General features: G+C 45.9%; 1 protein-coding gene across 4 annotated transcripts in view; it reads right to left on the reverse strand.

Moving 5' to 3' along the window:
* The window catches only part of IGSF11 (immunoglobulin superfamily member 11), a 109,085-nt gene that overhangs the window by 80,031 nt on the left and 15,947 nt on the right, over positions 1-13,107 (reverse strand). Inside the window, exon 1 of one of the 4 annotated variants that reach the window (XM_071760074.1) lies at positions 4,584-4,637. The exons of 2 other annotated variants lie outside the window; for them this stretch is intronic. The gene's annotated coding sequence lies outside the window, so the exon portion shown is untranslated. Of the gene's footprint in view, positions 1-3,463; positions 3,502-4,583; positions 4,638-13,107 lie in introns of those variants that run through there. One more of the 4 variants, XM_071760083.1, reaches the window with a different exon arrangement.

Consider the following 13,107-nt stretch of genomic DNA (forward strand, 5'->3'; position numbering starts at 1 on the left):
TGATGGGACAATTTAATTTCTGCTCTCTGGCACAGCAGATTCAAACAGGAAGCCATTCCTAGGTGTCAACACAGGGCAAGAGAAAAGCATGCACATGGTTATACTAGTAGGAGTCTTTATCCTACCAAACCCCCCAGATGGAGGGTGAGGGGGGCTCAGCAGGGCTGTCTCCCTTCCTCCTGCCCCCCCCCTGTACCTAGCATATCCAGGACACTCCTGGCACTCACTCCTCCTGCTCTCTTTCTTTTAGAGCATAGGATGATGCAACTAGACTTTTACTGCAATTTGCTGAGGAACACTACTGTCCAAAGTGATGAAACAGCAATTCATCAGAGGATGCAGGAGGCACTCTAGGAAGTGTCAGTGACACCAAACAAGCTTTCACCACATTTATCAAAGTGCCTGCAGATTCCATTCAAGGAGGTAACAACACTTAAAAATAACAAGCGAGCTCCTCTGTATCTAGAGCATTTTAACAAATTAAAAAAGGAAGGAGAAAAAAAAAAAAAAAAAAGCAAAAAAAAAAAGCCCAAGCAGCACAGTTCTGCTCCTATGCTCTTTTTGGTCTTCCAGCAATATGCATCGATGATTTTTTCCTTCATAGTCCCTGCAAGTATAGCTCTCCCTAGGTGATGCCTCTTTAGTATAGACATGAACCTTCACATACAGAAGCCAAACAACTGTGCCACTACAGACAAATGCAGAGCTCTGTGTGCACACACGTATATGATTTCACTCACAGCTGCTTGTTCAGGCTTCAGGCACAGAATAAACCAGCCCAGTCCTTTCCCTGCACACTTTGTGCATACTTTCTTCCTTCCAATCACTACTGGTTTTATGGATGTCATTTTGTTTAGGGAAATTTCCTAATTCATCATCCAACTTTGAGTCCTCATGAAGGATAACAAAGGAAAGAGTAGGAAAATTGTTCTTGAGACCCAGCTCAGCCAATATCCTCTCTTCCTGCCCTATAGCACCCCCACCTCTAGCCATGACCTTTTTCAGAGCACGGGTGACAAAACACTTAGTCTTCCAACATGGGATCAGAGGGACATTAGGAGCCCACTCTCAGCATCAAACCATCCTTTCCAATACCATGTTTCCTTACAGACCATTAAAACCCAGCCTGACCTAGTAGGACAGCAGGATAACACATACACACAGCACCAAAGACAGGCCCATACTGCCCAGACCACATCCCACTCTGCAAGGATGCTTTGCCAGAGCACTCACATCTCTGGAGGTCCTGCTTGCTTCTGGAGGCTCAGCCTGTGGCCAGGATGGAACAAGGTGCACCATGACAAGCATCGTGCTTAATTCAGCTTTTGCAGGTCTCTGGGAGAAAAGTCAGGAATGCTCTGGCACTGCTGCACACCCTGCAGTGGCTGCCCCTTCACACCCAGCCTGAGTGTTGCCCACAGTATGGCACAGTAAGCATGCCCTCCCTGCTAATGCCATTCACTGCCTAATTAATCCCCTGCAGAAAGAGGACATTTTCTCCACGACTTGCTGTGAGTTATCCACACACATCTCTTGCCGAGATGCAGCAGTGGCTGCTACCACAACATTCACTCTGCAAAAAAGACAGGAAGGTGCCACAGGGAGGGAAATGGCTTCCACTGGAATAATTTACTCCATTAATAAATACTTGGAAGTGTCTGCCCACCAGAGATTCCCAGTCCCCCCCTTCCTGCATGTCAGGCAACCTCTCAATATTTTTCTCTCCCTGAATTTCCCACAACCTCCATGATTTAACAAGAAAACAAAAACAAAAAAAAAGATCTCAGCTGTGTACAAGAAGGCCTACAGGGAATATGAGGGATTTTTTTTTATAATGTAGCAATAGGACAAGGAATAATGGCTTTAACCTGGAAGAGGGTTTTCCCTTGACCTCAACTGGTCACATCCAGGCAACCACAACAGTGCTGCCTCCATAACAATCGCATTGGAGTAACCAAAGAGCATCACTCAGGGGCATCAGCCCCCAGAACCTGAGGAACAGGAGAGGCTGGATTTCCAGTGCTTCTGTCAGCTGTAGGGAAGCAGTCACCTGTCTGCCCCAGGCCTCCACCACCAACCTGAACGAGCCTCATCCTGCTGGGAGGTTTCAGTGCCACCTTCACACCAGCAGTCCTACCCTGCTGCCAGGGCTGGGATGGAAGTACAAGGGGTGAAGGCAGGATTTCCAGACCCCTGGTTAGGCTCCACCACTGGCCTGCTGCAGAAGGGTGTAGCTCACTTAAATTACTGCCTCCATTATCAAGGGGAGAACAGGAGTGCAAGAGCTCAGCACGTGAGAGAGCATCAGTGGAGGAGAAATGAAAAGTACTCAGTGGAAAAGATAAGAGAGAGAAAAAGAGGTGCAACTAAATCCAAACTGTAAGTGACCAGAAGCAAGCATTTCCTTTCTTTATCAGCAATTTACCCATACTGACATGAAAAAGGCTTCTCATTGTCGTCTGCTGTGAACTAGCAATTTAACACATTGTGACCGGTTTTAGTGGGCTTCGTTTGCTGCCAGCCTTGGCAGAAGTCTGCCTGGCCTCATCACCGTCCCCACGCTCCAGCTGGCTCTTCCTATGGCAGCAGAAAGGGAAGCCTGCTCTTGCTGCTGCCCCTTCTGTGCCTGCTCTGCCGAATTTAAATGTCATCATCGGTGTGACACTATTTGGGGAAAACACAAACAAACCCGGAGTCCCTTACCATTACCCACAGAGAAAACAAACAAAAAGGAAAAAGGAAAAGAAAAGAGCCACCTCAGGAAAATGATTCAGAAAACCAGTGCTTAGTTACCCTGGCACATCGTGATGCTGGGAGCTCCTTCCTGGCTTTGCACATGGGACTCCCTGTGCCACCATAAGGCTCTGGGAGCTGAAGGCCACAGAAGTGGCCAAGTTCCCCCACACCTTGCTGGGGAGAGGAGCCTCCTGTGGCACATGTCCTTCATGACACCTGCACCGGCATAATTTGTAGGGTAAACTCCAGAAATATTACCAGAGGGCTCTCAGCCCTCATCCGCAATTCAGATTCAGTAATGAGACCCCAGCATTTCAAACCCAGAAATCTCACTTGTTCCAAGTAGAAACATGTTCAGTGTGGTAGAACAGGGCAGGAGGGGTTGGTTTGCGCAGACTCAGAGACCACAGAGCAGGGGCTTAGATGTTATATCTATGTCCTGTCTTTACCCTGAAATCTTGGACATGGGGAATCATGGGTGCATGTCTGGAAACAAATGCCAAATCTACCTGAGTGGCAGAATGTGCTATTTAGAAGAAAACAACAGTAATGAGATGCAAATCTGCTTCTGACCCAAAGCACCAGGATGAACTCATAAGGCAGGAGCCCTGGGCACGACGCACGCTTACCCCCACGCATCCTTCATACCCTTGGCAAAGGACCCTACACCTCATCCCCCATCCCTTGCCACCACTCCAGCTCAACTTAGCCTCCCCATTTTTATTACCTTGGCGCCACACGAAAACCAGCTGCCAGCCAAACAAGCCTCTGATAGACCATACAGACCTAAGTGGGAACAGGCTGGGGCTGCTTAAAATGAGTGGCATGTTGCCCAGGGCCAGCAGCCTGCCCCCCACCAACCCGGCGCCCCGGGTGCAGCAAAGGGCTTGAAAAGCCCCATTGAGAACAGAGGGGACGTCAGGGCTGGCTGAACATCCCGTCCACGAACAGTGGCCTCCTTGTTTGCCCTCCTGGGCGGTGGGGAAGCCTCTGCAGAAAGCCTTCTATTGAAATGGAAATCAGGGCCTTGCACTCAGCCAGGAGGAGGAGGATGGCAGGCTCCTCCTGAACAGGGGAGCTGGGAGATTTTGGATGGGGGAAGGGGACAGAGGAGGGGGAGATACACTCCTGCACAACTGGATGCTAGAGGGGGAGAGAACAAAACTCCTTTGGGGGAAATAAAGGGAATTCTGCCACTCTGTCGTGAGTGAGGGTCTCACTGGGTGTCATGGCTTGGCTTACATTGTGAAAAGTAAATTCAACAAGGCTGGGCATGTAACATGCCTGTCATTCCAAAATCACATCTCAAATGCAAGTGACCCACATTACACACAGAGAAATTACAAACCCCAAGGAGTAATGCCTACTGCCCATGGACTTGTAGCAAGTCTGGTGAAGAGACATGCCAATAACCTTGTACAGAAATAGAGATCCTAAGGAATTTCTCTCTCTTCTTCAAACACCAGAACCTGTGAATCCACCCCTTCTTTCTCAGTTTTCTTTGGCTGATTGGTTGTTGGTTTTTCTCTGGTGTGGGAGTAGAACAAGAGGAGGGGATGCAGGTGGTATTATCAGTAACTTGTGCTGGATCATTACATTCTAACACGCCTTCCCAGGCTACAAGAAAACATAGTGGCTCTTCACACAAGCCCTCTGAGTGAGCAATTCAGCAAAGGAACAAATCAAGGCAAACCCTCAATAAATTAAACCTGAATTAAATTAATTAAGAGGAGACATTATTACTTCAATCACAGGAAATTCTACAAGCCGACCTGTGGCTCTAATTTCACAGCTGTGCTTGTGCTACCCTGTGGTGCTATCAGCCTAAATTAATTCTAGGTACTCACCCAACAACCACCTGGGAGACAGTGGCTGCCTTATATAGTCCAGCAACCAAGTCCCATGTCATCATCCCGGTCTCCATCCTGGACCAGTATTGACCAGACAGGGAAACAATTTCAGTGGCATCCTTTCCCACACACAGTTTCTCTATGTGTGACACTGGAAAAAGATGGGACCTAAAAATGGTATTCAGTTTGTACATTCCTCTCTTAGGCAGGAGCAAAACCAAAAAGTCGTGGGGATTTTGTCTTCAACGTTGGTACTTTGATAACACAGAGGCAGTTTCAGAGTAATTAGCTCGGACTTACTCCAAAGTTCAATTATTACAGGACATGACCACAGGCCACAAGGAAAAAAGGAGATGATACACTGAACTCTGGCCTTTAATTGGCCTTGCCAGGAACCCCACGTCATCCACAGAAGGATATTTGAAAGAGAAAAATAGAAAACAAGAATCAAAGGAACACATGAAAAGTGTGCACCTCCTGCCCGCCTTCACACTTCACTCTAGAAAGTAATTGCTCCCAAAGTTTCTCATTTACTCTGTTTCTTAACTATTTCATAGATGACAGGAACATATTTGGAAATAAAACTATGAAAAAGCACAGGGAAGGTTTCATTCACCCAGAAACCTAGCAATCTCCAAACTCCCCCGGTAGGAAAGTAAGCCTTTCTCTAAACAATTAAGATAAAGCACAAAGTGTCATGGACAGACACAAGAGAAATACATCTTTCTAAGGCTCACTGAGGTGGGAAGGAAATTGCTTTGATTAAAAAGCTACACTTCCATATTGGGAAAGAGTAACGTGTTCTGCAGAGCAAGGAAACCTCTCTCCAGATTCATATCACCCCTAGGAATTAAGGGCCACTATCTGTGGGTTCTTTACAGCACCAGTTCTCCTCATACTTTCAATAGTCTCACATGCAGCTAGAACACCTGAAGACAAGAAAAGGGGAGGGTGCTCTCTTGTTGTCACTGATTTATGTAGGAGAAAGTGATTCAGTTAATCTCCAGGTAATGCCTCGTTCCCATTTTAACCCTCTTACAATCTGTGATGCCTTCACAACCTATGGGTAAAAAAATTATTTATTCTCAGTTCACAATAGCATTGAAAATTAATGACTCTTGATTCAGAATCACTTGGTGAATGATTTAAGAAAAAAAAAAATAAAAAGAAACAAAACCCAAACAACTTTCAATCAGAGAGAGCCTGCTTGTATCAGCACTTCGTGTGACTGTTAAGCTTGATCACAAAGGCCTTGACACAATCTGTGAGCAACAGACTGGGAAAGCTAAACAGAAAATTTTCTTGTTTGGCCCCAGGAATACCAATGCAGTGAACAGCCATCTCTCCAACACTCATGAGACTAAACCTGCCTGTACGATGACTTAGGAGCAACAGGGCAGATGAGGACAGTGAAACCCCACAGCTTCCTCATTTGACAGGGTCTATTTACAAACTGCACTCAGCATCAGGAAGCTCATTGGAGCTGAGAAGTCATGGCTGATCTTAGCATACATGTCACCAGCCTTCACACCTTTTCTCTACGATGGAGAAGTGGGAATGAGGAGGGAGGGGGAACATCATGACAGAAATTATTATCAGCTCATTTGATTAGCTGCCCCTCTCATTTCCGGAACCCCAGGCACCACGTGAGGCAGGAGGAAGATGCTCCAGGAATTTTGGTCTCCATCTTGTTCAATCCTTTGTGCTGTACAAATTGGTCTCTGCCCAGGCCCTGAAATACACCACCATCTATCTTGCTTCTGAATGAGGTCTTCTGTGCAAAAGGCTGATAAATTAGCGTAGGTCAGAGGGCTAAGTTCAGGGAGTAGGAGCCATTTCCATGGACATTAGACAAACATTTTCATAGTTTTGAAATCTAAGAAAGGCCCCCTCTCTAGGTGCTCCTGATTTCATCTTCATCATGACTGAACATCTTCAGCACTTGCTTTGGGATTAAACACAGAAGCTTTGTTCAGCCTCCCAGGAAAACAACTATTACTTCAAAGAGCAGGTCACTGATCCCAGTGTGCATCACTACAAATGTGGGTGTCCAGCTTTAGGCACCCAAACATGGGGTATTAGGCCTAATCAAACTGGCAGGAATCCTACCACCCACCTTTGCAAAAGGCTGGCTTAGAGAGCCCCCACAAAACACACATCATATCCAGCCAAGAGACCATTTTGTCCTCAACTCCCACTTTTTAAAATAAAAACAAAAGCAGGAAAGAGCACTCGTATTTAAAGAATGTCTTTTGACCACTTCCCAAGAAAGCAACAAGCCCATCTCCCTTGGTAGTTCTTCTTCCTGTGACACTGGAGGATAGACTTGAAGTGCAGGTAACATGGCATACGTGAGCTCACCCGCTGCTTTTGGCAGACCTTGCTGCCATAAAGCCCAACTGTGATTCCCCATTTGGGTAACAAACACATGCTGCCCATTACACGCAGTTCTTGGGGAAATTCAGTGGCTCTCTCTTTCACATCCACCAGCCCCCCATTTTCAATCATTACTTGAAGCCATTTATTTTACGCTAGAGTCAAATCTCCTTTTTTTCCTCAATATTTTCTTCCTTAAGGAAAAAAGAAACAACTCTGCCCATCCTGTCAGCAATGATGATTAAATACTTGTAATGCAGAAGTCCCCTAATATGTTTTGCTGAATGGTGCCTGTACCAAAACACTTCTGTGGTACAGGACAGCAGCAAACCCAAAGCAGGCAGTGAATGATCAACACATCACTAAGTTCTCAGCACAGAAGTGACAAGAATTTTCAGGAACATAATATACCTGCAGGGAAAGGATAAAAGGTGCAATCTACTTTGCAGAGCTTTAAACCCTTCATTTTTTTTTAATTCATTGCTGTTTAAAGTTATTTTAGTAACAATTATTAAGAGTTACTACCTTCTTAAGTTAATTCATCTCCTTTTTAACCTCTTCTGTGTGATTACAAGCCTTCACTAAGGCAGTTTATAAGCAAACTCTCAAATCACTCATGTATCAACACAGCTTAAGGATTCAGCCCAGATGCTGCCAGAAAAACAACAGCACCAGACAGGATTTCCACTGGCATTGCTAAAACATAGCTGACCATATGCAAAATAAACAAATGTAAAGATCACATACTTTCTTTGTTCTTGTTTCTTTCAACCTCCAGAATATTTAATACAATAAGTGTGTGACTGTAGCTTTTATTTGCAGTATATGTTCAAGTCCTATCCAGAAGACATAATCCCTGAGTCCCTGAGGATTTTTTTTTAGGGTGGTCATCTGTATAACATCCCACCCCATTCACAAGCAAATTCTTCTATCTTTTTATATCCTCTGGGACGGTATGATGGTCTTCCCAGACTCAACCTGTCCCTCTCCTCTTAATCTTAGGACTGCTCAGTCTAAAGCAGAGAAAGATTGGGAGGCACCCCAGTAAGTCCCATTTTCCACCCAGTCCTATTTGACTCCAATTCCTACCTTCTCTCCCCATTCCCCCTCTCACCAGGCTTCTTTTTCTCCAGGCACTCTCTGCCTTGGTCACCTTCCTGACCAGGTCCCTCCTTCGACATGAGCAGGATGCCTTGCTCCTCCATCACCTCCAAGCATGACAAAGGAAGCCCCCTGAGCAGGTAAGGGAGACATGGACCTGCACTCCACTCCTGCTAGAAACCAGGCCCTAGCTCAGCTCATGACATCTGAGGGTGGTCTGGGCTTGTCCCTGTACCTACCTGTACCTGGATCAGCACGGTCTGGATGTCGGGGGGAGCACAAGGCACAAGACCATCACACACAGAAGCTGCAGGAGGATGAAATGTTGGAGGCTTTTTCCTCACTAAATTCTACAGTGCCTCTCCTCAGCACATGGGCTATCATATATGATTTTTCAAAGAATATTTACCTAGCCAAATTCAGATAGGTTATCTGAAAAGTGATAAAAACCAAGACTGGGTCACACAGACACATCCTTCTGCTGTGTTTCAAGGTCTAGCTGTAGAACACAGTGGAAAGGTCACATCCAAAAGAAAACCTTTTCCTTTTCAAACAAGCAGGAAACCATTTTTCCCCTTGATCTTATTCTAAAAAATATGACAGAGGAAGCTAAAATTTTCCACACAAAGTCAGTCTGAGCTAAAATTCGAGGATGGGAAACTTTCAGCCCATCGTTTCATGAAAATTAAGTGTTTCAAAGCAAAGACTGGATAACAGTAATGACCATCACAGTTATTCAGTGGACAACAGATGTAACCATTTACTGAGAGCGAAACTGAGGCAAGAAAAGTACAGCTGAAAATACCAGGAGCCCTTAAACACAAGCAGCACAACCAACCTCCTTAGCTGCAGCGTTTTTATTTTTAAACCCTAAAAATACTGTTACTGTCTCCAGAGATGATCTAAGCAGGTTGCTGTTGGTGCAGAAATACAGCAGTGGCTCCTATCAGGGTTACAGCAGGTCCGGTTGGCCAAGGAGCCCTGGCTGTGCACAGCAGGAACACAGGGAAGCTCCTGGGAGAGGCAGATCAAGTGCACGGTGGCTGGAAGCCTGAGAGAGGCAGCTCTGCCAAGCAGGCAGCATGTGGAGCCAGCAGGGATGTGCCTGGGCCCCTGAGCTGCTGTTGCTGGTCAGGAGTACTCAAGTGCACAGCGCAGAGATGCTCGAGTGACCTTGCACTGTGCCAGCCAGGTCTGATACAGCCACTGGTGAATCAGAGCAAAGAAACAGTGCCAGAGCTCCCCTCCTGCAAAGCCAATTAGGTGCCTCTCCACTGTAATCCCTAATACACAGTACCTAGACGAGCTTACCCTGAGTACTGAGCAAGATAGCTCAGGTCTGGTGCTGCAGCCAGACTGCAAAGCCTCCCTCTGACCCAGGCTCTTGGGAACAAAGGGACAACAGGTGCATGGCCCCAGTAGGGCTCACTATCCATGGAAAGAACCCCACCACTCCAAACACACCCTGTTTCCAGATGCATTTGCTTTCACTGTACTACCCAGTATCTATTGCACCTGGGTGCTTCATGGTCTGGATTTTACTCTGTATGAACTCAGTGCAATAAGAGCAGCATGCTACCCTGAAACAAAACAGGGGGTAAAACTCCCTGCACAGCATCCCTAAGGGGAATCATCAGCTTCATCTTTCTGCCCCAACACAGGATTTCCTACAACTCTGTGATTCTGGCAGGTGGACCTATTCTTAGAGCCCTTCTTCTGTAGTGGAAACTCCACACCTTCCCCAGCCAGCTTCCCACAATGGTTGTCAACCCCTCCTGCATATAGGAGACCTCCAAGGAAGATGCCTATCCTATAGAAGGCAACAATTTGTACAGCACTCTGGCACCTGGGATTAAGGTTGCAACTATTTAGGAGAGCATGAGCACACAAGCAAAATGAGCCTTGGGAGCTTTAATAAACCAAGCACTACCCTGACATGGAGAGCAGCCCATAAGATAAAAAACCTCTTCACAGAGTCTCTGAAGTCTTATTTATGGTCTGTTTGTATATCTGCACTGATGCTAGTGTAGATACATCGACAGAGCACAACATACCCTTGTACATAATGACAAGGGAAAAACATTGCAGTTCTGCTTGGCTGGGCCCCAAGTCAGGGTAGTTTTGCTGCAGACCTTTATCCTCATTATATATCTTTGGTCACGGTTACAGCAGTATTAATAATACAACACTGACAAAGTTTTTTCCGGACAGCATCTTCAGGAAGAAGCCCTTGGCACTTCCTTACTAGAGGCTGGGAGAGCAAAGCTCAGGTGTGTGCACCCACCATGGTGCAAATAACCAGGGGGTGAGACATCTCACACTCATTCCATGCTCCTCTACCACATTCTTCAGGCAGCACTTGCTCCTGCCTCTCCCTGCCTTCTGTCAGGAAACAAAAGACTAAGAACAGGTATGCCATTCAGTCCCAGGACAAGAAAGAGCAGAATGAAAGTAATCTGGGAGGTGGATAACACAGCACTGTCAAGGTGGTCTTTTACCCACTGGGAAAAAAAACACCTAGTAGAGTTGCCCTACCCAGGTCCTCAGTACAGAAAAAGAACTCAAAAAATCCTACAAAATGCTGCCTTGCTGCTTCTTTACTGCTGTAAATCACTGCAGGACAAATAAGGGTGTTCAGGCACAGCCAGCCCACAGCCAGCAGTCTTTCAATCTCTGTGCATGCTGCATAAAAACATGAGTGGGAGCAGGACAAAAGCAGACCCCACACCTATCACTGTGCTTGTGTAATGATAACCAAAACAGCTACAAATTCCTCCAGTGACTTCAAGTACAGCTGCCCCTTCTACTTACCAAACCAACTTCAGGGGCGGTGAGGATGTGCAGCTCTAACCCATTTTATTTGGTGGTTTTTTAATCTCTGTATCTGTATAACCACAGCCAAGACCTGAAATAAAAGCCTGCTCCTGCACACATACACATTCCTCTGCCCCACAAAGAGGACAGCTTCAGCCCCTATCAGTCCCCACACTTCCAATTCAAAACACATGGGCAGGAATGGGGGGAAGAGTCATGAGCAGAAGCTGTGATCTGACTCTGTCAGCAGATGACTTCTATTTGCACTCGTTAGCACTGCCCTAGCGTGAGTTCACACCACCCCCTCGGGTAATTTAAATTTATGAAAAAAAAAAAAAAAAAAAAAAAAAAAAGGAGAAGGAAAAAAAAAAAAGCCCATATTTCTATATTTAGGAGGCTAGGATAATCGGGGTGGAAGAGCCCATCTGTTTCACGTTCACTCCAGCTGCTATGGATGAGGAAATTTGACTATTTTCTTTCCTTTTGCCTGTATCAACTTGTCCTGGCTGACTGTGACACACAAAGAGACTGACGTATGGCCACAACCATCTAGGTCTGAAACTGTGCACTGTCCCATAGGAGTCACTGCAGAACCAGTTGGCACCACTGGGATCTTTCCCAAGAGAGTGTAAAACAGTAATATTAAAAACAAACAATAAAACACACACAAAAAACCAACAACAATCTATGTTTATGACATGAAATAGGAAACAACAGAGAAGCACAGAACACAAGACTCATTGTGGACCTCTCTAAAAGTCAGTTTTAGGAAGCCAGCCCCTCCCCTCTGCCACATCCTTCCCTTTTTGGAGATCTCTCCCTATAAACCTGAATTTCTGTGGGATGCCAGCTCATCATCAATGGCACTAGCCACTGGATGGAGTCACAGCCACACTTCTTTTCAAACTAACCTGTTCTGCCATTTTCCTCCCAAGGCTATTTGAAAGTGAGCCCAAGCTAAATTCAGAAGTGGCCTCTGATCTCCCACCTTCCTGCACTGCCCAGGCTCTGGTCCCAAAAATAACAAGGATACAGCTGCTTCAGGTAGTCTTTTGATGCTGTTCCTGTCATAGATACAAGTGCCCACAGCCCTTGCAGGATATAGCATCATTGCCCCTGTAAATCTTGTGCAGTCCAACTTATTTCGCTGCTAAAGGCACTACTGTAGTGTGTAAGGCACACGTGGCAGACAGTTGGGACCATTTGCTGTTTATCTTGTTTTTTGTAGGTGATTGCATTTTAATTTCACAATGTTCATCGCTGGGGTCATTAAAGGTGCCAGGGATGAGCAGTAAACCTGGATAGATTTTGTGCAATTAATGTTCCCAAAGCCCTTCAAAGAGGAGAGAATACTCCCAGTGCAAAATTCAGAATCTCACTGCCAGCTTTCCCTTTCAAGGTCCTCTCCAGACCTAGATCTGGAATCACACAACACAGATGAGAATGGATGGGCGAGGGGCACAGATTGATAAAATAGGAATACAGATAGGGAAAACCATCATTCCAGGGACTTCCCAGTCTTTCCTGCAACACACAATGCTAGTCTATACCTGGTGTTCCTCTCTTCTGCTCAAAAATGTTCCCTTACTCTCCTAGCCACACAGACATGAAATTGCCCTGATGATTTCCATGTGTGCAAGACCAGCATCTAGACCATCACTTAAGGGGCAATAAATGTGTCCAGAGTTAAAAAACCCTCCCTTTGGAAAAAGACTTCCCCTCATGTACCTTGTGTAACTAACTTGCATACCAGGAGCTGATGGACACTGATGACCATATTTTTCAGGCTTGTCCTTGTGATACATCTGGTCTGAGTTTTGGTACAGAGCACAGTTTGGATGCATTTCTGATGACTGTGGCATAAGAACCAACATCTTACTCCCTTAAGTCTCTGCCCCAAAGAGATCATTTCTGCTCTTGCAAGTCAGCAGGAGCAGTCATTCTTCCTCACCCAAAAGTCACTACCTACTCCTGCAGCTGCCTCCCACACATCATCCACTGTCCAGAGATGGCTTTTTCTCTTCCAAGACCATACTAGTCTGAGTTGCCTGTGGTCTTCTCCTACCTACTCCACTCCAGATCCCTACATGCATTGTGGCCCACAAATGTTTGCTTGGGACATGAGGCTTCTGCACTCATCCCTCCTCTGACAGAAAAGTCCATAAAAATGTCACTTTACATAAGGTTCACGAAATTATGTGGGCAGGTACAGGGGAGTTATTGACTGCTA

The sequence above is a fragment of the Heliangelus exortis genome, chromosome 1, assembly GCF_036169615.1.
Source record: "Heliangelus exortis chromosome 1, bHelExo1.hap1, whole genome shotgun sequence".
Classification (NCBI taxonomy): domain Eukaryota; kingdom Metazoa; phylum Chordata; class Aves; order Apodiformes; family Trochilidae; genus Heliangelus; species Heliangelus exortis.